The following is a 26583-nucleotide window of genomic DNA, read 5'->3' on the forward strand; positions in this document are numbered from 1 at the left end:
AAGAATGAAGTTACCTGGCTTTCAGAAAGAGCCACTGGGCAAAAGTTATGTCAGCTAGTTATAACTCCTGAACCAAGCTGATGATATTTAACCCACCCCACACTTTTTAAATCACTCCTGTGAAGCCGAATGACTCAAAGTTTACCCCTAAAGGTGACTCAAAAAGTGATTTGAGAACAAAATGCATTTTAATCTCCCAAGCCTGGCATACTGTATGATGACTCAGATGGGTAGAAACCGGTCCGAGAGGAGTTGGGCTAATGTCTCCCAGTAGTCATTTTGCCATCCTGTCATTGAGATATCATTCACATCATCACCCACATGAAAGACATCTAGTATTCGGTAATTTATGGCACTGTCAGAATCAGTTTAGAGCAGAATGATTCACGAAATGATGACAGCGCAGTAACAAAATGGGATTGAAACTTGGATTTGGAAATGAGGCTACTATCGCTTGCATGCATTTATGAGGACAGGCTTTGCTTTACAGAGGGCAGCTAACCCATTAACACAAACTCGTTTTTTAATCATGGGAAATTGCATATAGAAAGAAATTATTAGCTTCAATGTAAAATTGGATTATCATATAACTGCTGTGTGTAATTGGATTTATCATTCTAGGTTTTCTTTGTGTAATTGATAGAAGCGATATCCGAAAGCACAACCCAGATAGCACACGTACGTCTCAGATACGTATCTGCGAGGTTATCACTCAGATTTCCATTCCGTCTGGAAAACGTATTATAAAGGTCGTTTGCCCATATGAATTACGTATCTGAGACGTACGAGCCCAGCCGTTTTGAAGACGCTTTTAAGATCTTTTCAAGACGCTTGATATTTAGAATGATGGTTAGCAGATGTTTCTAAGATATTTCCAAGATGTTTCTTAGATCTTTAAAAGATCTTTATAAGAGCTTTAATCGAGCTCTTTCTAAGATGTTTCTGAGAGCTTTAAAAGACGATTAAAAGATCATTAAAAATAAATTGCTCTAAACTACATCTTCTACACAGTTATACACACATATTATTACAATATATCATTGACAACAATTAAAACAGTATTTTCAATAAAACAGGCAGTTGATTGCGTAAAATTTATTAAAATTAGACAAAGGAAAACATTCATAAGATGCATATTTACACGAGTGTATGCAAAAAAGCAACGTTTTTCTGTAACATACAAAGAAACACAATATCTTTAAATTAATCAAATGCTTCCTCGGGCAAAGAACATCTTGGAAGGAATTTCCGCGTCTCCTTCAGTGGTAGACGGACGGATTCTTCATCTGCAGCTGCATTCTAAAAGAAACCATTACAAAAAATGAGGAAAAATTAATTTTACAAACTATGTCATATGTTTTCTTTGTTTCCTTAATATAACTCTGATTAGAATGTCAAACAAAGATAAAATCATCCGTATTAATCGTCAATATCGTGTATATTATTAATATGAGCGTCTTTGCGTTAAATTCGTGCTACACCATGCACTTATATTGACGTCTTAATGCAAAAGAAGAACGGCAAGAAAGAAACCTGTCCTGGTCTGGCGATTTAAGGGAACATCTGTTTAAGGTATGTAGTAATAATACATTTTAATAATGCTGAGTGTGGGATCAGTTAACTAGAAATTTCGTTGATAATAAGCAATGTATGTACAGTAACTAGCTAGTTCACGTTAGATATTTTATTCGCGTGTCTGTGGTTATTTTAGGTTTTTGATAGTTAATTTCACTGATAGTTTGAGCCCGTGTAAATTTCTTAAAAAGCTGTAATTATTATTTTATTTTACATTATTATGTTTGCTGTCAAAACTGATATTTATTTATATATATTTATTGACATTGATATGTAAACTTAACCTACTTAGTTGTACTTGACTGATGCAATAATGACAGGTCCACCTGTTTAAGTAAATTGTAAAACATTTGAACATAACAACATTTGGACATAACATACACACATTGTTTCCGCCTGCATCAATTTAGTTGTATAGCTGCATTGCTGTTTAACACCTCTGGGCAGATTCTCCATGTTCTTCTTTTATGTGTAGCTGCTCACCTTAAACAGATACAGTACATTGAAGTAATGTTTAAAACAAATTAAGCCCTATAATATTGTTTATGTTTACAATAATTGGTAAAAAGTTTGATGGATAAAATGGTTCTTACCATTCTCTATATAAGCCCCTCTGTTAACTTTTGTTCAAGCCTTTCTAGATCTTTTATCAGTCTAGAAAGATGTTGGAGAAAAGACATCATCCTCTTCTATAATCTCCATCTGTAATTGGACTAACAACTGGACCAGTGAATGCAGGTGACTCCAAGATTGTCTTGTTTACAGCTGCAATATCAAAAAAATAATTGAATTGATTGAGGCTTTTTATATACATTTAGTATTTTTTATTAAAATTCATAATGAGCATATATACATCGATTTAAAAAGGTACTCAAGACTGTAGATTTACTGTGAGGTTTTGAATGTTGGACAGATTATCAGACCTGCATCTGCCTCAGACATGTTGATGTTTAGCTAATGACGATTTTAAATACATTTATTTATTTATTTATTTTAGGCAACTTACTCTCCATTCGACCTTGCAGGTCACACCATGGTCTCAAGAGTGAAAAAGAGTGCTCTATGGATTGAACAGAAAAGGTAGTATTACACAGTGTTATGTTGTATTTAAATGCCATGAACAATGCGTTTATGTTTTCTTCCTAATTATGTCAACAAATGCTCTTTTACCTTGCATGGTACTTTAGGTGAATCAAAACTCCAACCATCTGTATGAGGGTCTGGATGGATAAAGGATGCCCACTGGAGCTGGAAATGATGGATCAGGTCATTTTCATTTGTCACATTTACAAAGAAGCACACTCTAAGGATTGCGTTACCCTGTCTGTGGCAAATACACTAGACAGAAGTATTGGGAGGCCTCATTCTAATAAACATGTTTATTTATTCCAGTATGTCCAATCAAAACAAATATAAATGCTATACCATATAATACCACTACAAAGAATTTTGTTTTGATTTTTGTTGCAACAGTTTTGTAAGTGCCTTTTTCTGTTCCGAAATGACTACAGCTTCTTGTACAAGTAATAGATAGGTTTAGGTGATGAGTTTTTGGCTAAAAACCTTTGAGAGATATCAAAGATGTTAGCTAAGTTAATGTCTGGGCTTTAATCAGACCAGTCAAAGTTCTTCTACACCAGACTGAATCACTAATTTTCTGTTTGAACCTTACTTTGTTTGTAGGGTCATTCTTAAGTTGGTATTGAAAAGGGCCCTGACAAAACTCTTGCCATAAATTTAGCATCAAACGGTTTTTCTAGAATATCATATGCTGTAGCATTAAGATTTGTGCTCATGGAAATAAGTAAAGTATTTAAACCCGTTTATTAGAAGGAGGCGTCGCAATAGTTATGTCTATATAGTTTATATATAGTTTATGTTTAACAAGCCAAAATAACCAGGGCTGCTTCTTTTTAAGAACTTTTGTGTATTTTTAAATCAGCCAGAGAAATAACAGTCCTTAAATGTGTAATGTAATGCCATAATTTTGATCAAAACGTGAGGTCAGATTCTTGTTAACCTTCTGTGTTCTTTCTTGCTGGTTAGCCGAGTGTCCCAGGACAGAAAATCTGTTTCGTATGGATCAGAGTCAGACATTAACATCTATTATGTAATATCTAGTGATATGTTTTCTTATAATGCTGTGAACAAATGCTCTTTTACCTTGAATATTAGGTGGATCCACACTTGAACCATCTGTATGATGATCTGCACCCACTGGAGCTGTAAATGGTGGAGCAGGTAAGTTTCACAAGTAAACAAACTCAAATCCTATTCAGATCATTCATGATTCCAGCAATAACCAAGTTTTTTCGTAACAATTACATTGCAAATCTTAATGCACAGATCATATTTTTTTGACTATATTCCTTTTTTGTTCTGCTCTTTTTACATAAGACACAATTCATATCTGATATCGGTGTTACAATAATTTGCAAAACTACAGTTAATGTGAGTGTCATGATTTGCACTTGAGTTTTGTATTGACTTAAGCCAGGGTCACTGCCAATTTAGGCATGTTTTAATTATGACACTTAAACAATTGTATATGTACTTCGATAAAAGTTTTTGCAATCATGGAAACATAAGTGAATCGCAGACAGCATTCTTCTTTTACGAATGTAAAATGGCTGGAGTAGTGATGTCACTAGCTAGATTAATTTTCATTTGACCTCCCCCACAGAAAGACACAGCACATCATTATATCGTTGGCTCCGCCCACTGGTGTTCAGTCTAAAGTAGTAGTTGTTGACAATCATAAAGTTATTATAAGAGTAAGATTGTGATGTCAGACAAACATTGTGCTGTTGCTGGCTGTGGGAAATTAGTGTCTTTGTAAGGGTCGCAAATAATTTGAAAATATTTGTTTCAAAATATGCCCCCCTACCATGAACTAAACTGGACTGTTGCAGAGACCAAGTGTAGTAGGGTACGGAGCGCTCACACTAGTCACATCAAACTTTGGAGGTAAAACATACTTTGGTATGATACAGCATGCATAGTGTGAGTACCCCATAATTTTACTGTAAACCATGCCGCTCCTAAGAGCTTATTTCTATGTATATTTGAAACATTCTTCATTCTCTTGTGATTATTTTTGCAGGTTTCTGAATTGATGTCAGATGCAAAGCAGAAGCTTATTTTCTTCCAGTTTGGCTTCATTGTGGAAAAATGCTGGAAACTAAAATGCAGGTGACATTCTTTTGTTTATTGAAGCTATGACAAATCATTTGTCTGTTTAGTTAATGTTTTATACAGTGTAACTGTACCTAAACATTGTTCCTTGAGGTCCTCTGCTATTCACATTTTGTATGTCTTCCTTATTTAACACACCTTATTCAAATCATCAGCTCATTAGTAGAGATCTTCATGAACTGAACTGAGGCTGTGTCCAAATGTTCACACTTGTTGTCTTTGCACTAGATTACTTACATTACGGGTTTTTTTTGTATTTGGCCTAAGTATTCTAGTGGGTGTGAAGACCCCAAGCGTGCATGTAGAATTATTCATCCGATGGGACACACTTAGCATGTGTAAAAATTTCAATCCAGGTAGTGCCAGCAATTTGCACCAAAACGTATTTGTGTTTTGTTTACTACTTTTAATTTATATTTAACGTTTTTAAGTTTTTCTGTAAATAAAATGAACACTCTGAAATTAACATTTGCTTATATCAAACTTTTAGATGCAGAATTCTTTGCTCCTGTAAAAAAGCTCTTTGTTTTGAGTATGTAGCTTTATTAAAGTGTATTATTTATTCAGTAGTCCCTAAATAAACGACACAATGTTGCAGATGTTTCACAAAATGCATAACAATAATGCAGTGAACACCATAGAAATGTTAACATACAATTAAAAGTCTCATGCTTTACATCCAGAACATGATGCACGATATGATGCACAAAGTGATATTTGGATGCAGCCTCAGTCTGTCAGATCAAAGAGACATACAGAATGCACAGAGCAGTGAAACTCCATGAACAGAGTTGAGAACCACTGGTGTAACTCATTATTGCTTACCTGACTCGTGCAGAATTCTGGCCTGGTGTTTGGTCCACCCTTTCTCTGGCTTGTGTCTCCATCATCATTATACTCTTGTCAGTGTTATAGTATCGTCGTCTGCGTACCAGGACTTTGTTTCTCAGCTGTCCCTTCTCCTTCAAGCTACATTTTTGTCAAGCTGCAACAAGTTGGAAAACATAATTATTAACGTTTAAGGATTTTGATGTATGAAATATGTAACAAAAGCAAAAAATGTACAGACATTCTATTAAGAAATTACCTTTTTGTTGTTTGTTTACTGATCTTTCAACCATATTGCATTTATAATTGATCATCATACCTTTGGTCTACTGTTAACAGGCTACTGTGGAAAACTTTGAACAAAGTCAAAAAAAAAAGAGAAAAAATTATAAATGCTGAATGTGTCTCATCTTAAATACATTGTTGTTGTTTTTTTCATTGAATTTGGATGTTTTGATGATTTAAGGAAAATTTACGTAGTATTGAATTTTAATTCAGAGTTTGTTAATGACACTTAATCATTAACAAACATTTAAAAAGGTTTATTACAATACTAATTGATAATATTAAATTAATGTAATTATCTTGTTTTGTTACACCCTAAATCACGGAGCGCACAAACGCTACCCCAGTTACAAGCATGGGTGGTTGACTTCATGCAGACATCGAAGTACCGCGAGAGTGATTCAAAAGCCCACGAAACAGTGTAATCACGCGGTACTGTGATGTCATACTGGTTAACGCTAAGCCACGTGAAGCCGGACACAAGGGCTGCACTAATCTTTGGGCTGGAGTAGCCTGTGGTTTTTAAGGCTTCCGTGTCTCATCGCGTTAAACGATCGCAGAACGATTTATTTCTCTTTTTCACCTCGATCTTTGGCCTCTTGTGATTTAACAAAACCAACATGTGAAGTTACAACGCTGACGAAGGAGTTTCATCAGTAGAGGTAAGTAACCAACTTTATGTTATGCATGTAGTGGATCTACAGATTGATTGTCGTATATGATCATTGTTTTTTTGGTTTGTTTGTTTGTAACGTTTATCAATGCAAGCCAAAATCGAGCTGCAAATCCTAAAGGCAAGGCACGTTGAACATGTAACGTTAACCGCTTTTCTCAGCGGTGGTGGGGTAAACATTAGCTAAGTTAGCCTAGACCAGCCCCTGTTTAACTTAAAGTTACTTGAGTTATAAAATGTATCAATCTTCCCGCCCGACTTGCTTGGAGTAAGTTAACCTAACGTTATGTAAACGACCTGTATTCACAAGAAGCCTTAGCGAAGTGGTTTGATAATTGAGTTAATATATTTTATCACTTGTATTAGCTATAAAGTTATTTATATCTGTGAATTAATTCGTATTTTTATCAGTTTCTAACAACACATACATGACAAAAGGCTGACGTAACGTTAATAACGTTAAGTTACTTACCAACACGAACAAACTGACAGAAAAATTAACTTAAAGCCAACAATTACAAAAAAAACCATATTATAAATGAACATAAACGTTATGTTTACGAATTATATTATTTACATGTTAATAATGATGTTAAATGCGAAGAAAATGTTGAAGTGTGCCTGAGGAAATAACGGTCATATGATGAAAATGGCGCTCACATGACGTACGAATGGCCTCGCGACCAGCTCGCGCTTGCGAGACAGAAGGGTTAACTTCCTGCTCCAACCTGCAATTTGAATGCAGGGATAATAACAAATAACCAAAGTTTAATAATATTGCTGGATTTTTTATAATGCTTAATAAATGATGCGTGTAAATTTACACATATTTATTACATCACTGACATTGTTTTATTACGTTTATTTCTTTTATATTGATTGAAAATTAAAACCTTATTTAATTGACCTAAAATTTGTTTGTGTTTAACACTGATTTATGTTGTTTTTCTGTTTAATATTAGTGTGTCCTGGTAAACGTGTGCTCGGAAACATGCAGATTACAGTATTTACAGAGCTGACCTTGAGGCTATTTTTTTGCATGACATCCACTGATGGATAATCTGTTTACCTAAAAACAGGTAATGTATAAACATTGCAAATATGAATTCACAAGTATATAATTTCACAAATATTAAATATTATTTACAATTATTATTAATGATGTACATATTAAATAACATGTTCAGTTGTTATGTTAAGTTATTTGAAGGATATGCATGGTAGATCAATTAGATTATCTTTCTCACTAGCTATAAGCAGCATGCTATAAAAATGTTCCACTTAAAGGTGTAGCTGTGGTATTACTTTATCTAGAAAATTTTTTAAAAGTTACAGTCATCAAAGAGCTTGCATATCAGCTTGAAAAATCGGTATCGGCATTGGTATCGGCAGATCACGAAGACAACAAATCGGTGATCGGTATCGGCCTGCAAAAATCAAGTTCATACAAAGCAACTTATTGCTCATCTGCTTGAGAGAAAGTTACTGCTGGGGCTCTCCTGCTAAGGTTGTCTTAATTCTAAAAAGAAATTAAGTCATTTAGGCTTAGGTCATAGCAAGTTTTGAATGAATGACTTTACAATCTGTTTTAATAATGTTTATTTACAATGTATTTTATTCCACGTACCTGAATCGTGCAGAGGCTTGATGTTTAGTCCACCGGTTGTCTTCTCCAACCTCTGAGTGAAGCCACCGCGAGTGGTCGTGTTGTCCAATTTGTTTGTCTTGGTGCACAGTAAGTGTGTCTACATTGTCTAAACGCTTAATAAACTGATAACGTGTAAGGTCATTTAAATGCATATAACGATTTTCTTTTATAGGGTAAAGCCCATAAATGGCAAAAACTGATTGGTGCAGGTAGTTTTTTGCTCTTAACCCAGATTTTAACGTCTTTTTTGCGGTTTCGTATGTGCGTATGTCTCCACCTGTGATAGATAAACTTCACAAATAAAAGTAAATTAAAACGCTTGAAACATGTTAATGTCATAAGCTGATTTTTATAATATCATAATAAGATAATTGTCCTCTTATTATGTGCATGTAAACATACTCAATGTCTTTGTTTATCCTTTGTCTCAAGTCACACTGAGTGTGAGAAGTAATTTGTCCAGTGTTGTCATGAAATCTAATGATAACTGCAACTCCTTCAGTCTAACATGATGGTTGAATTACACACAGATAAACTCCCACTTTATAGACCACAAGATTTGAGTTCAGGCACATTAAGATATTTGATTGAGTTTAGTTGTAATTGTTTGGCAGTTGCCTCATATATACAATTTTCTTACAGCCCGTGTCTGTCAAAATGACAGACATTGAGAAAGTTTAATGCAAACTCTGGTTGTAAAGCAAATTTTAAACTGATCTTCTTCATTCTGTCACTAGGCCACCACAATCCATGTTTACCAGCTGTGAAAGTGCAGGCCAAAAATCTTCCTTCACATGTAGATAAGGTAATGAATTATTTGGTCACTGTTTCTGTCACTGGTGCAAAATAACTGCCCTAGAGAACATGAAGAATAGCCAAAACTGTGTTATTGCACTAGCCCTCAAAATTTGAGAATCTTGATGTTTCTAACACATGGTACAACCGCGTAGTAGGCATGGGCCGGTATAAGAAAATACCATGGTTTTACAGTGTTGCGGTATTGCCATTGCTACACTAAAATTTGTTATTTTTAAATGCCAGGTAAAAATAAAGCCTTTAAATTATATATAATATAATATTTTCAAAATGTATATTACATGTAAACATCAAATCAATCACATGACTTAATGATTTAATGAATTTTGTATAAATACAGTTCATACCTTGGAGACGGCCTACCGCCCATGCCTACCGCATAGTATCTATTATTTAGGTGGTTGACAGGTCTGTTTGCATGTTATTGCATTGGTAATAATTTATTGTTTATAGTCCAATATTGATTGTGAGAATTATTTCAATTTCCTTAAAAATGTTCTAACATCTTTTTCCTTTCTTTTCTTAATGCAGCACTTCAGGAGAAACCTGCCTGTGATCTGCTAAGATGCACAGATTCAACTCTGGCCCATTGTCATCCCAACACCTTATCTGCCATCAGTTTCGTTTAGTGTCGGTCTATTGCAAAAGTTCTTATAAACTTCAAATGAGACTTTGTGTTAAGCAGGGGTTTCCAAACTTTTCATTTCACAACATATTAAGCCCAGGATACACAGCAGGATTTTTGCAATCCAATAAGGCCTTATCACACTGTGTGACAAGAATTGTTTAAACTTCAGCAGTAGACTGTCGATGAAGACACCTATTGCATCTGAGGCTGCAACATCCGTCATCAGCATGCGCTAGTGGTAAACAAATACAGGTATGCAGGTCGTAGAAGCAAACATGTTGTTGATGTGCGTTGATCATGCTGAACTTCTTACACTGTCATAAAACTATCGTAGGTGTCTTTGGTCCCAGGACTGGGAAAACAGACGTCTTTAAACCTCTCACACTGTATGAGATAGGACCACCAATTAAGAGCCATGATCACAGAAATCTCCACGATTGTTTCACGATTGGTAATCTTTCATCTGGGACAGCCAAAAATCGTGCCGTGTATTATGGGCTTTAGACAGGTGTTATCTTATAGTATATCAAAACCATTGCTAATAATTAATTGGACAAACCATCACTACAATGCAACACACGCTATCTTACGATGTGACCCACAAGTGGGTCTTCACCCACAGTTTAAAAACCCTGAGTATGAGTAAGAGTATGTTGTATTGTAATTAAAGTCACATCTTAGTGTTATGGAGCAGTTTGTCATTATATTCACAGTATTACATGGTTCTTTCAGCAGTTACTACGTTAAAGTGCTCTTAAAGTGTCCTGGTCAGCTTTGGGTCTTGTGAAGTAATGTAATGAGAATGTGATCAATAGCTTTGCAGTATTTTTTGTTACACTGTGGCTGTAATCATATCAGCACATAGGTTAAACATTTTATTCAAATTTGGTAAACAAACTAGTCAATATAATTCATGCTGTGATGCTGAATTAAACCTGGTCAAATGAATGTGTATTGTGTTTTCAATTTTTTATGAAGTTTCTTCATCTATATATAAACATTAAAGTTAAAAGTTTCAACCTTAGATATATAACTGTTGACAAACACACTTAATATGAGTCACACCCAGTAATTATACTAAGCAGGAATTGCAGTAAGCATTAAAGCAGGGTCACCTTAAGATAATCAGCTTGTTGGCAATTGCTTTATTTAAATGTATAACTTTTTTTCATTTCAGACTGATACAACAGTCAGAGGGGCAGTGGCTGTTGGCAATGTTCCTGTGTGTTTTGTATTTGTTAATATTTTGTAGTCAGAAAGAGTATGAGATCACATTTTCTTGTGCATGGTGCTTTAAGTGCCTTTTTAACGTTTTGGACTAAACGCAAAATGTCTATTGCTTTTTTATTATACGTGATATGGGCTTTTATTAATTATATTTAATTATATTTTTGCTTCAAAATTAATGCCAACCCTTAAAAACCCGTTAACTATATTTTTAAAACAATTAAACAAGACATTTATTTAAAAAATGAAATGAGTTGGAGGTCTTTGCTGATTCGTCTGCGTTTGATCGGATTCAAGACCAAACGGAGATGCATTGCAGGCAGGTAGGATTTAGAATTTTTTTTAAGATCTTAAATACGTCTTGTAGAGATATGGAAGACGTATTATTTAAAGACGATCGTCAGCAGATGTAAAGATCTTTACAAGACGTATCTGAGACGTACGTGTGCTATCTGGGAAGGCCACCTACCGATATTAGGACTCTCATGGCTATTAATGATATAAGAGCAAAGGTCAGGTAGGTAATTTGTGCCAACTGTTAAGATTTTATAGCAATTATGCTTCAGAAATTGAAATTAAATCTCTAAGAGTTTGCTGGATCTGAATTGGCTATTAAAGTATCATTATAATAATGCAATCAAAATCATTACATGCTCTTTTCTTTTTATGGATGAACTAACACGATTATATAAAACATTTACAATATTTAACCCCATAAACTGGTTTGACGACCACAAGCTTTATCTCGTGTCTTTAGATTATATTACAGCCTGTCACAACGTGAATTGACAGGTTGTATTGGGGGAGAGACATACTTAATCTGGAGATTTTCTATTGGACAAAAGTTTGTACACACCTATAAGTGAGAACGTGCTTTGGTCCATATAGAGAAATGATGCGTATAAGCCATTTCGGATTTATTGTATTTACGAAATGAACGTGCATGAAGCCACCACAAAGTTGTAAATATCACTATAAAACCTGAGATTTTCTTTAAAGAGCACATATCATCCGATTCACCTTTTTTACATTTTCTTTGGTGTGTGTGTTTGTGTGTGTGTGTGTGTGTGTGTGTGTGTGTGTGTGTGTGTGTGTGTGTGTGTGTGTGTTAGTACATGTTAATGATATGCAAAAGGTATAAACCCCAAAGTTAACTATGACTCGAGTTATCATCTCCAGCGCAAATCTCTTTTGTTGGACTTCGACAAACACATGGATTGTAGGCAACAGTTTACTTCCTGGTATTGGTGATGTAGACAAGACCGACATTATTATAATTCCTCTTGTTTCGTTCTCACAGCCTGTAAGTTAACCCCTGTTAGCATTGCATTGTGAGCGAATCTTTCAGACATGGTAAGCAGCGTCACATTTCCTGCTGATGTCCCCAAAAAGTTTTGTACAAAATCTGTGCTTTTCAGGAAGACAGGGAAATCTGGTATGTACGGTATGTGGAAAATGTTGTGTTTTTTATAAACCACGATGACACATTACCAAATACACAAACTAATGTTGTTTTTAGCAATAAAATCTGTGAACTTTATGCACTGACTTTATAAGGGGGCGTGTCCTTGAGAAACATGGCAGAACCAATAGAAGCAATGCTGTATCTGATGTTTGCAAGGCTTTTTATTTACAGCAAAATAAGCAGTCTGTACAAAATATGATAGCATTGTAATAATGTTACAGTAAAAAATGCAGCATTTTGTCAAATCAATATATATTATTGTGTTACTTTAACTTAAATTAAGTTAAACAATTTCAACTTGTTTTATAAGTTATGTCAACTTATTGCAGGTTGAATTGACTTGTAAAACCAAGTGTGCATTTTTAACAGTGTACAGTTTACAGTGGCTGAATAAATTAAAGCAAAACACGTCTGAAGTGCTTTCTTTGTTTTTTTATGGTTTTGTAAGTAGAGTTAACAAACCTTGCCGTAATTTGATGTAATTCATTAAAAGAAGGTACACTGCCATCTTGCACCAACAAAATTAATTTGAACACACCTGATGTCATGCACACAACTTACCAGCTCATGAATACAAATAACCCAGGAGGACTTGAACGTACCAAAAGACCCATTTTGAATGTGTATATCTAACTATTTTGTCAATGTTTAGAAAACTCAAATGTTGATGTCATCAGGACTTTAGTGACAAGGAAGAACAAAAGTGTAAACCTATTCAAAAGCAAAGTTATTACAGCTCTTTGTTTGGTGTGTAATAGCCCCTCCTGTTTCATTTAGAATCAAAGCCTCTGGTAGAGTAATGATGGGAGGAAACTTTGTTAACTGTGAAAGTATTTCTGGGCAAAATCAATGACTTAGCCCTGCAGATGGAGAGCAGAGAGAGTTGAATAAGTGGGCTTTCAAATTATAGGTTCAGGTGGATGGCACGAATCCAAGTTCAATTCCTCCCCCATTGGTTTCTGTTAACAGCAGTGGCGGACGGTAACTTCTCTTCCGAGGGGCAGGAAATGTGTGTTCGGTGTGTCATGTGGGTGGCTCGTCATGTCAAAATATGTGTTTGATACGTCTTGTGAACCCATGTGCATCATGGTCATATCAAAAAAAGTGCCTGCTGCACATGCGTCGAAAGGGTTTATGATAAAAGAGACACGTTCACAAAGTACTCGCAAGACACTAATTTAACACTAATCTCTGATTACAAACGAGATTAAGCCAGTATCTAGTATATATGAACGTACCGTTTATCATAAACCCCTTCGAAGCATCTGCAGCAGGCATGTATTTTGACATGACGCATGATGCACATAAATTGAAATAACACGGCAACAAATATTTTGACATGACGAGCCACACACATGACCGGTTAAAGGGGCCATGAATTTGTTGATTTTATTGTTTTATACTGTTGTCTAAGGTTTACTTTTAATGTTTGCCTGGTTTTTACATTCAAAAACATCAAAAGCAATAAGTAATAGGCTATTTTGTAACATGGATTAGTGGCTTGACGTGACTAAATTACTGTATACAACACCGTAAGCGCGCATCAGAATCTAAACCGCCGCTGATAAATCCTTATCACTAACTATTATATTGTGCCTGTGAGGTTGCTCTTACATACACGTAACGTTACATACCACAGTTAAATGATAAAAAGCTTTGATGAGTGTTTGACCTTTCAAACGCCTAAAAATACCGTATACAACACAGTGGGCATCAGAATCTAACTTGCGGCTGGTAAGTCCTTCCTTATCACTAACTTTGTATATTTCTACCGTTATATTACAGTCGTATTGTTAAGTGTTGCACCTTTATTAATCGTTTATTGTTTTTAGTAAATTAAAACAGTCAAACATACATGTTTAGACACAATGTTACAACAGGACATCTCTTACAAAGCAATAGTGAAACGCAGTAACGTTATCTTCAATAAAGTAAAATGTTTTACTTACTGTGTATACTGCTGTGTCATTTTTGTCAGATCCAATATTAGTGGTGCTTTTAATCACAGTCTCTCAGCAAATCCAGCATCAACTTTTGGCTTCTTTGAATGAATCCGAGGTACACAAAGTAATCAAACACTCCCCACGCGAGCTGGAACTTCTTCAAAAACAAACTTTAACCACGCATTTCTAATGTTATGTTCTGAGCCTCCGAATTAAAGTATTCAGCTTCTGTGTTGTTCCCACGCGGTTCTTCCACAGCCGAAGACTTTGTTTCCATGGTTACTCATAACAGATGACCGCATCAAAATAAAAGTCAGGAAAAATGTATTTAAAAGTAATTTTGGTTACATTTGGCAATCTTTACAGACATGTTTACTGATTGTTGAGACATTGCATGGTTTGCTTTGCCCCTGGCCCACACGTGTGTCATGCGAAGCTGTGGGCACGGCTACAAAAGTGAACGGCAGTTTGGAAATTAAGCCAAGTAAAATACTCCAAAATGGATAACGTTACACCAAAAACTACCCGATGAAGAGCAGTGGACACACTAGGACCAGTTATCTGGCACTTTTGGCTATGAATACGGAGAGAACGAGGACCCTTGACTGCGTCAACATCATTGATGATGCTGTTTTGTAGTGAAGATGTCTATGATAAGTGCCTGATTTTCCCCTCTGTTGACTATTACAAATTGAATTAATTTGGTGGTTAAAGCACAAATCTTGGCTCTGCATTGTTACATCTATAGGGTGCCCATACGTGTCATTCTTCCCGGACGCGTCCTGTCCAGGATTTCGGTGCGTCTTCCGGAAGTCGTATTTGTTGACCGCATACGCCATACAGTTAAAACATAAGCATTGCTTTTCTGTAATAATAATAATAATAATAATCCTCTATGACGTATGCGGCCGACAAATACGACTTCCAGAAGATGCACCCGAAATCCTGGACAGGACGCGTCCGGTAAGAATGGCACGTATGGTCACCCTTTTGGTAACTGGCTGTGTGATTTCATGATCTGAGCCGAAGCATGCACAGTGTCTGTTGCTGCGTATGCAGCTCCGTTGTATTCTGGGCTAGAATGTGACAGAACTGTGAAAGATTAGTATCAGAGGTATAAATTTGCAGGCTAATGGATGTTCTATCTATAGCCCTTGGGTTGAATACTTTTACATAGACATGAAACGAGTATAGGCTAGTTAATGCGGGCGTGTAAGCGTGTATAAAGGGTGGTCCGATGCGACCTCCTTAATGAAACACCCCAAAATTTAAAGCACCTTCTCTTAAAGGTTCTCTAAGCGAATCTGTGTGTTGATTTTTGAAATGTGTTTTCAAACTAACTGAGCGTAGTTAACTCCTCCCCCTCCCTTCCGTGCTTTCATGAACGCGCCCAAACCCAACCCCCAAATCCTTCTTGGCGTTTATTGGTTAGAACACTTTGTTATGGTTTCTGGTGTAGGTTTGGCCAGTTTGTTATTATTGCAGTTTGTGGAGGCTGGGCTGTCTACAAAGATCGCTTTTTTTACAGTTTGATCAGCGGACAGGCAGCAAGCAGATAGTGAGGAGATGTTTGCTGTATGTAACAAAAAATGTTTTATGGTCTAAAACGCGTGCATTCGCTTAGAGAACATTGAAGTGTTGAGCATCCCCATAGCACCTGCATCAGAAAATCTCTAGAGCCGCCACTGTTTATTATTATTTATTAAGTCTGAATTGCATATTATTAAAAAAAAATCTGTCAGCTTGCCATCTCCTCCCTTCCTTTTCACTAAAAGGAAACTTTTTAGGTCTGCATTATATATATATATATATATATATATATATATATATATATATATATATATATATATATGTATATATGTATATATTTATTTATTTATTCATTTATAATAAATATATTTTCTTTTTAATCTTAACACTGTACTAGCACTGTCTTATAATAATAAAAGTGTTTTTCATAACTGTTCATAAACAGTTTTTAAAAAATGAGTCAGAGAGATGTCTTTTCTGCGTGTTGCTTATAAATATCAGTTGTGACATCTTGTTTTAATAAGCACAGGTGTGAGTTCGGTTGTAGAATGTAGTTGTCAATCATGTAAATAGGAGTGCACCAAAAAGTGTAAAAACATCCTAAAATACAAAGGGCTGTGTTTTTTTTCTCTGATTGTTTATCTCAGTACTGGAAAGTGTAATTATAAAATGCAATTAGTGCAGTTAGTAAGGCTGTCATGATGCAGGATGCCCTTATGATAATTTATGATAAATTATGGATGCGATTCAGTGAGCACTGTCATCAGATCACTGACAAATCAATGCCTTTGGTTTATTTTTATATTTATACACAGCAAGCACTGTATCTTTTCAATGACCCCAAAAAAGCATTCTGTTTTGCCGTGATGTGAAACATGTGTGCCCATGTGTTTTGAGTGGAAATGACAAAAGAGCTCTTAAAAAGAGATTAGTAGGTTAAATGAGCCATTTCTATGATAATCACAGACCCCCCCCAAAAAAATTGTGTAGTTCTTGTCTTGTTGTATTACTTTCCTACACATACTGTATTTAAAGTGGTTGTGCGAAACTTTCTTTAGTACTTAGAAATGTATTAGTCACAAAGAATTTTTTTTTTTACAATTTATGACATGAATATCACGTTCCCTCATAAATTTTAATCAAAAATGCAAATCTTCCCTTCTTTACTTACAGTATTAGTAAAGTATTTCCAGGGGTATGACGTGTGGGCGAAGCCCAGAAAAAGATTGCAACATGACCCAACCTTCAGCAGTACCCTTTAGAAACAGATATGTCAACCCAATCTCATGGCAATTTGTATATATTTTATATGTATGTATTCATATGCATTAATTTGTACGACCACATTTTACTATTTTGCACGACTTTCTTTTCCCCCTGTGATGTTGGGGTTAGGGGTGGGGCGTAATAATTGTTTTTTATGATAATCGTACGACTTTGTACAATTCACTTCATACGTATTCTCGTAAGATTAGGCAGCATATGTACAAATTTAGTACCATCATGCACTCTTTGGGTACAAAGAAAACTATTCACATTTTGAGCGAGTGATACATCATAGCAGTCGCCTCCATATCGGTATGTAAGACTATCAGTGGTTTTGGCGAGTCTCCTGATTAGTTCTCATATGCGTCAAGAAACAGACCGTCACGAGATACTCGAGAACTAATGATCATCTTATGTATTGATGTAGAGCCGGTGTGCACAAATATGCACAAAATACATTAACCTATTGCATTCATATGGATTCCTTTTTCTGGTGATACATAGGGTTCAAACAAGTGGTCACTATTGAATGCCAATACAGAGCTAAAAAGAGACAGCATTATTATGTAAATACACAATGAATTGAAATTAAAAATTGTAATTTATTTTGGAATATTGTGATATTTTTTTAAAATGACTTTTAAATAATTTATGTGCCCTCATTGCGTCTCGTTCACTAAGCATGATTACGCACAAATTTGTGCGTGAGATGTGTGTACGGATGTTTTCACCAACAAATCGTGATTCAACAAAAACTTTTGTATTAAAATGTCTTCTAAATGTATGCAAAAATTTAAGAAAACCTAAAACCACTCATACACAAAAATCACGTAAGCTATAATCAAATACTAGGCTATAATTATAATGTTTATTATAATGTTGAAGTATATTTTATATTATATTATACAACAGTTCTTTCTGGTTCTCGAATCTGATTGGCTAAGACCTATGCGATAATGTACTGATATCGGCACTGTAACCGCTTCACCTTTCGTATCATTCCGCCACCTAGTGAATGGAGGTCCTAAGCAGGCTCATCTCTGAATGGAAAAACACAGACGCGCTGTTTGAATCACTCTCCGTGTGTCTCATTAGTTTGCTAGCTCATAAATCAGTCTGTGAATCCCCAATCAGAAGTTATTATTCCTTCAAAGATCAGCGCTTTTGGATGTTACGTTACAGTTAATGGGAGAAATGTCTTGTCACATCGTGTGGATGATTAACGCTTGGAAAGAGGAATATAAACACTCGTTTTTTTTCTGGAGCTATATTTCTTATCAGAACGCGAAAACACCGTGGAACTGCAGGTAAGCACCGCAGCTTTTAAATGTGGACATTGATCATTTACTTTATCGTGACCTGACTATTAAAACATGTTATGAGATATCGCCACTGATATATTTATAAGCAGCATGCAAAAACATCTCTCTGACACTTATAAAAAACAGTTTTATATAGTACTGACAAGAACAAAGTTTAATAATAATAATCGAGTGCTCGTATCACGTTAAGAATAAATGAGAAAGCAATAGTAACGTTATACAAGTAGTTTTATTCACTTTTACCTCGCGCCAAAACAATAACAACACAAAAGACACTAAATATGAATTAAAAAACAAGAAATAGTTTGATCATGACACCAAATACTGCTGATTTGATCTCATTTTGACGATCATAAACAAACAAGGCCAACATGTGAGCCAGGGGATCTCTTTCAGAGATGTATCCCAGAGAGGTCGGTTGTCAGCTGTGCGAGTGAACACTGATGTCCTCTCATGCTTTGGTTCTCATTCGTACCGAATCTCAATAAGCAAACGTTCAAACAGGCGCTATCTTTACTAATCGACTGCAGATTTAAATATAATACATATACATTCTCGACTGAACTAATCTTAAAACTACACTTTGTGACCAAGAAATGGTAATATAAAGTAACGGCTTTTCCGTCCATTGAGTTGTTATGAGCTTCAAAGCAGCCGAAAGTTTTACCTGTCATTCTGGCCGCCCTCAAATCCGTGGCGGAAGAAGTAGTTCCCAAACAAAAAGGCTTTTAAAATAACTCCGTTGTTGTTTTCTAGTTTTCGTTTTTCAAACGTGTGCCGTCGAACTGTTGTATAAAAGCAGTGTTGCTCTCGGAGTCGTGTGATATAGCTCTATATCGTCACGGCTGTGATTGCCTCCGGCACTCGGCCTGCGGCCTCGTGCCTCTGGCCTAGTCACAGCCGTGACGATATAGAGCTATATCACACGACTCCGAGAGCGATATTGCTTAAATATTTTCTGTGTTATATATTATTAAACATAATCTATATTATTATTATTATTATTATTATTATTATATACATTATGTTAGATATTATTATAGCCTACTTATTTTTACTAAACATACTTTACACTTTCCTTCCTCAATTTTTAAATCTCTATTTGAAAGCTTAATGCCTAAATGTAAACATCATGTAAATGTAATGAGAAATCCAATCACTTGATTTCCTGTTTGTTTTATTTTAGATACAGATGCGCATCTCTGTCATATTAATTAGCCTAAATGTCATATTTGTTAACGCATTCAATACTTATTTAATGTTACTCCGGTCGGTGGACAACACTGGCTTCTTCCAGTGCAGCAAAACCTCCCAAATAAAAAATGCAAAGCGAAACTTTACAGATAATAAATATGATCATGGATTTCTTTTCAAGCTCTTTTGCTTCTATGACAAACTACTCTAAAGTTTTCTGTGGACCAGCGCTGCACCGCAAAAAACCCTTTTGTGGAGCCGGTTTGGTTGTGTATCATGCAAATTACCAACTGCGTGCACAAACCCCCTCATTCAGAACACTTCAAATTCACTAACATAAGAATATTCAAATAAAAATGAATGTGTGTACATACGTAGATGTTGTGAATTCGGTGGAAAGTTTTTATGAGAAGTTCAAATGTGCATATAAATACGAAAAAACAAATGCAATTGTTAGTGAATGAGACCCATTATCTTTAAACAAAAATGCAAATCTCAAATCTCTCCAATCTCTCTTTACTACAGTCACAGGGTGGGCAGGGTCCGGGAAAAGATCGCACCGATTAGTAAATAGCAACATGACCCAACTTCCATTGATTCAGTCACGATGGGGAAAATAAGGTAATCGGTACTTCTGTTTTATTGTGACTTTAATGTAATGGTGAATGTGTTGAAGAAAGGAAGTCACATAAACCTAGGTTGGTCATTTTGATTTTTGAGTGAACTACACTAGTCAACATTTCAAGTGTATCAAAACCTTTCCTAAAAGTCGTCTAAAATTTTAAACAATACTTGTTCTTGTTTTAAAGGTGCAGTGTGTAAATTTTAGTGGCATCTAGTGGTGAGGTTGCAAATTGCAACCAACGGCTTAGTCCACGGCTCACCAATTGCTTTTGAAACACATAGAGAAGCTATGTTAGCCGCCACCGGACAAACATGTCATTGTTGGAGACAACTTAGTAAAAAAAATTGTCCTTTAAGGGCTTCTGTAGAAAAATGGCAGCACAAAATGACGACTTCCATGTAAGGGGACCCTTGGTGTCTGTAAATAAAAAGGTCTCGTTCTAAGGTAATAAACACAGAACGGTTCATTATGAAAGGTCTTTATACACCACTGATAATATAGTTTTATTTTGCATTTCTGACAAAAGATCCTTCTAAAACTTACACACTGCACCTTTAAGACAACTTTGATTAGCTTTTTTTGATCCACTTGAAATGTCGACTAGTATATTTCTTTAATGTTGAAAATCACAGAGCAGGACTGAATAACTGAATATAGAAGTTCACAAAAACATCACAAAATTAATATTAAAGGGCAAAATCTCACTTTCTTACAAATTTTAAAATGTGTCATTTACTTCTAGTTAGATTTGTGATTAGCAACATTTTCAATGATTCCCTGACTGCCCATTTGGAAAAGGATTTTATGAGTCACTCCAATTTCTAGGTACAGTAATATGCAAATGTTAGAGCACTCATTTTTTATTTTTAGCATCTAGTTAGCATGCCAACATATATTTCTATGCAGATTTGTTTTCACTTTAATACATTTGTGTGTTTCACAGCTGATATGGAGTAACACTATATGACAATTTCCACATATATGCAAAACAAAAGTTGATTTAGTGTTAAAATGCTGGCCAATATAGAGAGAATCAAAAACATCCTGAAAGTCACTTTATTTTTTAGTAGGACAGCTACTGTATGTAATATACCTCCAGCCCTTCTGTGCTGCTGCATGTTAAATTTTAGCGGTCTGACCAATCGGACAACTCCTTATTTTTTGACTCGGGATAAAATGTCCGTCTGTGCTGTGTGCCTGGACCACTTACCCGCTGCCAGTCAGACACATGGTGCCAACGCGCAAGCTCCTCCAACCGATGCTCCGCTGGCGACAGCTGTTCTCTCGCTGACTGAAGTCTGGGCACACGGTGAGGCGTGGCCGACTGCGCTCAAACACAATCGCTGGAGCTCCGTGCCCCGGGGCGACGGCTTAGGCATGCGTGTCACAACGCATATTCGTCCTTCTGCTCTGTTCTTTACTGTCACACAAAGATTACTGCTTTATAAGACACCAGTCTGGTCAGTCGCTGCTTAGCCGTGGAAATGGCGGCTTGCGGACTTTGGGCACGCGGTTTCGACTGGCAGAACTTCCTTCGAACTGGGCCTGAAGTACAGCGGTGACCTACTTTCTTTAAGTTTGCAGCTTCTTTAAGTTTTCGGGCAGATGACCTAAAAACCGTTGTCACTTCACAGACGTGCGATCAATCGTTTGACAATAATCTGACCCAGACTGCGCATTTTTCAACGAGTGCACGCTTGATCGAACAAACACTTCACCAGATGTATACTTGAGGGATGTTATTATTTTAAAACGGCACAGGCTGCTGTCTACAGCATGAAGAGCATTCTGGGTAAAGCACTTAAAATACGAAAAGCGAGCTCGGTTTATAAGCCGTGTCACTTTGTTAGTACCATCACAAATGAAAATGAATGAAAATTAGCATGCTATATTATACAATACTTCAACCAAAATAGCACAGCCAAAGCAGATTTTCGACAATGATCTTGCACCTGTACCCTGTGTGAATTCATAAGAGAGATACAGAAATTGCAGGGAATGAAATGGCGAATCGATAGACCCAATCATCCGTCCTTTCACAGGGTTAAAGCAGCATTAACTAGCACTTGATAGTGGCTTATGGGAATTATTCTTCACCTTTGAAAAGAAAAGGTCGGCAATGCAGAGGACCTAAAAACCGCATTAAAGCGCTTTTAGCAGGTAAGTATATAATTAGGGTTAAGACCCAGATTGCAGCAGTTTTCTTCAGAACAAGTAAACACACCTATTAACCGTGATGTTTAAAACCACTTGGACAAAGTAATGAGGCAAAAAATACTGGACTATGAGGGCACGGTTCAATACGTACATTAAGACTTCCTTGAACTAAATTTCTAATTGCATATTGCCATGCAAGAATGCTTTTTTGTTAGTTGGTTTAATCTTTGCATATCAAGTTAAAGGGGTATCACTGTCTACGCATACACTTAAACTCATGTAATAAGCACATTACAGTAAAGAAAGCAAGCAGTTCATTAAGTGAAATGTATATGGGGCGGCACAGTAGCTCAGTGGGTAGCATTATTGCTTCACAACAAATATGTCGTTGGTTTGAGCCCCGGCTAGGTCAGGTGGCCTTTCTGTGTGGAGTTTCAGCCCAGTCTCCTAAAAATGCGTATAAATAGCACGATGTGTAAAACTCGTGCAATACATACGCCAAATTCCACTTTGGCGTGCATATGATACGCAAGTCCTTCCCATTCACTTAAACGGGGCATCTTTTTTGTCGTTTTATTTATTGGTTTCTCAATTTTTGCTATTTTTTACCATTTTCGCTTGGGTTTAGGGTTAGAACAACTTTTTGTTATATAAAAATGACATCCTAACCCAAACCCCAACTCTAACCCCAACTCCAAGCGACCATGGCTTAAATATGGACAAAAACATGGAGAAACCTGTATATTAAATAACCTCATTAAGAAAATCTGAAATCTAACCCTAAACCCAAGTGAAAATGGTTTAAAAAACAGAAAAAATTGAGAAACCAAGAAATAAAACGACAAAAAAAGATGCCCCGTTTGGGTGAATGGGAGGGACTTGCGTGTCGTGTGCGCGCCGGGGTGGAGTTTGGCGTGTGTATTGCACGAGTTTTGCACTTCGTGCTATTTGTACGCAACCTCAGGAGACTGTATTGGGAGTTTGCATGTTGTCCATGCAAGTTAGCCAAATTGCCTCTCCCCCAACCTGTGTATGAATTAACATGTGGATCAACCAATTCTCTGCATGAATATAGCAATAGATGCTGGATTGGTGTGAATAAGTAAAGAAAGAGATGTATATGTGATAATCATGGCAATTAAAACATTTGTGTAGTATACTGTTTATTTTGCTTTATTTAACAACTTTCTGCCTTAGTGATTTAACTTAATGTCATAAAAGTCATGGGGAACCGGGAAAGTTATGTTTTATTTCTATTTGAACGAGAGAAAAGGAAAACTTAAAATTACTGTTTCTCATAATTAAGTTAAAATGGCAGAGAAAAGCCTAGAGTGAGCGCATTCATATATTTTTGGTTTTAAGCGTACTCGTAGATTTACTCAACAAACTGACAGTAGCCTAGAGCGTCAACTGTTCTTCATGCTATGGAGATAAAGATGCAACGTTTAAACTTGGATGAGATGTTAGAAACTGACTAAAGAAGTTGTGAATTAACTCTTATAACTCTTTATTTAGTCCCACAAGTAGGACATGATCCCAGGTAATAATACTTTCTTGATCCACAGAAATCAAGACATATGTTTCATACATTTATACACAAAAATTGTCCATGCTGTCACTGGGGCAGTGCCCTTTAAATATCCTATACATATACATATATACATACATACAATATGTACCTCTCAGGTACTAATAGGTAGGGGAGAGTGGGGTAAGTTGTCACACTGTTCATCATACCTCCAGGTAACACTTTATTTCGATAGTCCACTTTAGACATTTTACTAATTATAAGTAACATTGCAATTACTTATCAACTACCAATCTTTAGAGAATTAGTAAACTGTCTGCATGATATCTGAGACAATAATGTGTCTTCTGATACTTTAGCTGACATGCTATGTTGAGCTAACCCTAAGATTTAGCCAACATTTGCACACATTTCAGTTTGGGGCAAGTTGTCACATGCTTTTACTACAAACATTACTTGTGTGCATTTTGAGGCAAAACAAAGGGCATTGATGGGTTTTAAGATATGTCAGTGCAAGTTGTTTTCCGGTTGGACAGCTCTTACATTTATTTTAGTCTAGGAGTAATCCCTGTCCAGGAAAACGCCTCCTAGTGTGACAACTTACCCGCTGATGGGGCAAATTGCCACAAGTGAACATTCTTTATTCAACAGTCTACAACTCTGTACTGAGATAAGATATGAAAATGGAATGAACACAAGATATGTGACTTCCTTCTTTCATTTGGTAGATTTATACCACTGTGATGTATGGTGCTCAGTAAATGATAGACAGCGTGAAAAGTGTGACATCTTACCCCTCTCTCCCCTAATACTTAACCGCAAATGTGTACTTTTTGAAAAGAGACCACCACAGTGACAGATAGGAACCATTTTTAAACAATTTTTCTGACAGTGTAGCCCTACCTTGATTCTTACCAACTTAAAGTGGTACTTCATTCAAATATCAAAATTATCTCATTATTTACTCACCCTAAAGCAATACAAGATACATATGTTTATTATCTTTAAGACATTTGTATTTATTTCATTAAATGTCCTTGCTCTTCCAAGCTATAATAGTAGAAAACAGGGATCAGGAAAAAACTTTTGCATTAATCCTTCAAAGAGGTAATCCACATGGCTCCAAGGGGTTAATAAAGGTCATCTGCGTGTAATCGTTGCGATTTTGACTCACACGATCACTGCGCGACATACTTATAGCAACCAATGCTCACTACGGTAAAACTCTCTTGTGAATCGTGTGAGTCCAAGATGCCATTGTTACCAAAAGCTAGTTATTACAGTTTATAAAGTTTGCATGGATTACCCGCAGAAGGCAGCGTGCATTACAGCGTGAAGGATGGATGCACTTTTTTGATGCTTCAAAGTTAGAAGTTGTTCCCTGATCCCGTTTTTTAAAGCAACACCAAAGTTTTTTTTACCTTAAAATAACGCTTCCAAAACAGTTTCAGTCGTTCATCCACTCTAAACAGGGTGAACAGCACTTTCACATTCGCTTTGCAGCCCTCTATCGGCCAAAACCGCACTAAAGAAGTTTCCAACCGTCGGGTAGCGGTCCTGTAGTCCGAGTGAATACTACAAAAACTTGCTTTACGGCAGACCTACAATCCAATCAGAGCCAGCTATGCCTCAGTATTTATGACAGTGGGTAATGGACAATTACGCTTCTAACCTGTAGGGGGAGCAAAGAACCAAAACTCTTTGGTGTTGCTTTAAAGCTTGGAAAAACAAGGACATTTACTAAATAACTCCAAATGTGTTCATTTGAAAGATGATGGACACATGTATTTCAGATTGCTTGAGGGTGAGTAAATCATGATGTAATTTTGATATTTGCCTGTAGTATCCCTTTAATACACCTGAAATGAAAAAATAAATAGAGCTTATAGGAAATGTAGTGAAATCATCTAACCATAAAATCTGATTGGTTAATAGAAATGTTGATACATCTGGGTAAATCACTTTAATATACTGTTTAATAATACAACATGACTATGATATCTTAACAGATAAGATCCAATAAGCACTAGCACCGCCGTTTGGAGCAGTTTACTGTGAAAGACACTACTGTCTTTGTAGCCGTCTCTTGAGAACAAATACCAATGCACGACTCTTTCAACTCCCCTTCACACACTGATGGGATCAATAATACAGCTTCAAGAGAAAAGTTCAAGCATATCTTAACCTTCATTCCGAAATGACAGGCTCACATCAGCTACTTCACCTTGGGAACCAAGTTTGACTGCTGCAAGTTGCCCACCACAAAATGAATAATGCAAAAACATGAATTTACAGTATGCTTCTAGATAAATAACCCACCTGTTGTTGCTTAAGCATCTTCAACCAATGGCAGTGATGCTAAATGAAAGATATTAAGTGGTTCATTCCAAGAGATACAATCAGTCTCAGGTTTGAGTTTTAAAGATGATTTTGAGATGCAAAAGCCCCTTGGCAATTCACAGAGTAACATCTTATACTCAGCTTTTCCTGCAGCTCTCCTCTTCCTGAGAAGCATAACATAGCTGAAAAATGACAGCTGGGTGACAATTAAAGAGTTCAGCCATCAGCAGGCGCCACTGGGGGGAAGTTTTCTTGGCTGTCAAATGGCTTATTATATTCAACCACCTGGCAATGACTTGGGAGAGCAGACAGTGGGTTTAAAGGACAGAATGTTGGAT

General features: G+C 36.2%; 2 long non-coding RNA genes across 12 annotated transcripts; one reads left to right on the plus strand and one right to left on the minus strand.

Annotated features, from left to right (window-relative positions):
• Positions 1-1080: 1080 nt before the first annotated feature.
• LOC129445907 (uncharacterized) lies at positions 1081-7469 on the minus strand. 4 transcript variants are annotated; one of them, XR_012357919.1, is made up of 10 exons: positions 7029-7469; positions 5858-5951; positions 5596-5755; positions 3739-3798; positions 3596-3644; positions 2746-2823; positions 2582-2635; positions 2169-2340; positions 1957-2058; positions 1081-1299 (listed from the first exon to the last, which is right to left on the minus strand). It is a non-coding gene; the product is annotated as an uncharacterized lncRNA (long non-coding RNA). The 4 variants fall into 4 exon arrangements; XR_012357916.1 differs by having other exon boundaries at positions 5596-5951; positions 7029-7465; XR_012357917.1 differs by lacking the exons at positions 5858-5951; positions 7029-7469 and having other exon boundaries at positions 1961-2058; positions 5596-5733.
• On the plus strand, positions 1293-10596 carry LOC129446197 (uncharacterized). 8 transcript variants are annotated; one of them, XR_012357909.1, is made up of 10 exons: positions 1293-1572; positions 2208-2313; positions 2573-2655; positions 2763-2841; positions 3751-3816; positions 4679-4767; positions 5609-6545; positions 7519-7635; positions 8942-9009; positions 9552-10596. It is a non-coding gene; the product is annotated as an uncharacterized lncRNA (long non-coding RNA). The 8 variants fall into 8 exon arrangements; XR_012357911.1 differs by having other exon boundaries at positions 2601-2655; XR_012357912.1 differs by lacking the exon at positions 1293-1572 and adding an exon at positions 4488-4542 and having other exon boundaries at positions 2173-2313.
• Positions 10597-26583: the final 15987 nt, after the last annotated feature.

The sequence above is a fragment of the Misgurnus anguillicaudatus genome, chromosome 16 (assembly GCF_027580225.2).
Source record: "Misgurnus anguillicaudatus chromosome 16, ASM2758022v2, whole genome shotgun sequence".
Classification (NCBI taxonomy): domain Eukaryota; kingdom Metazoa; phylum Chordata; class Actinopteri; order Cypriniformes; family Cobitidae; genus Misgurnus; species Misgurnus anguillicaudatus.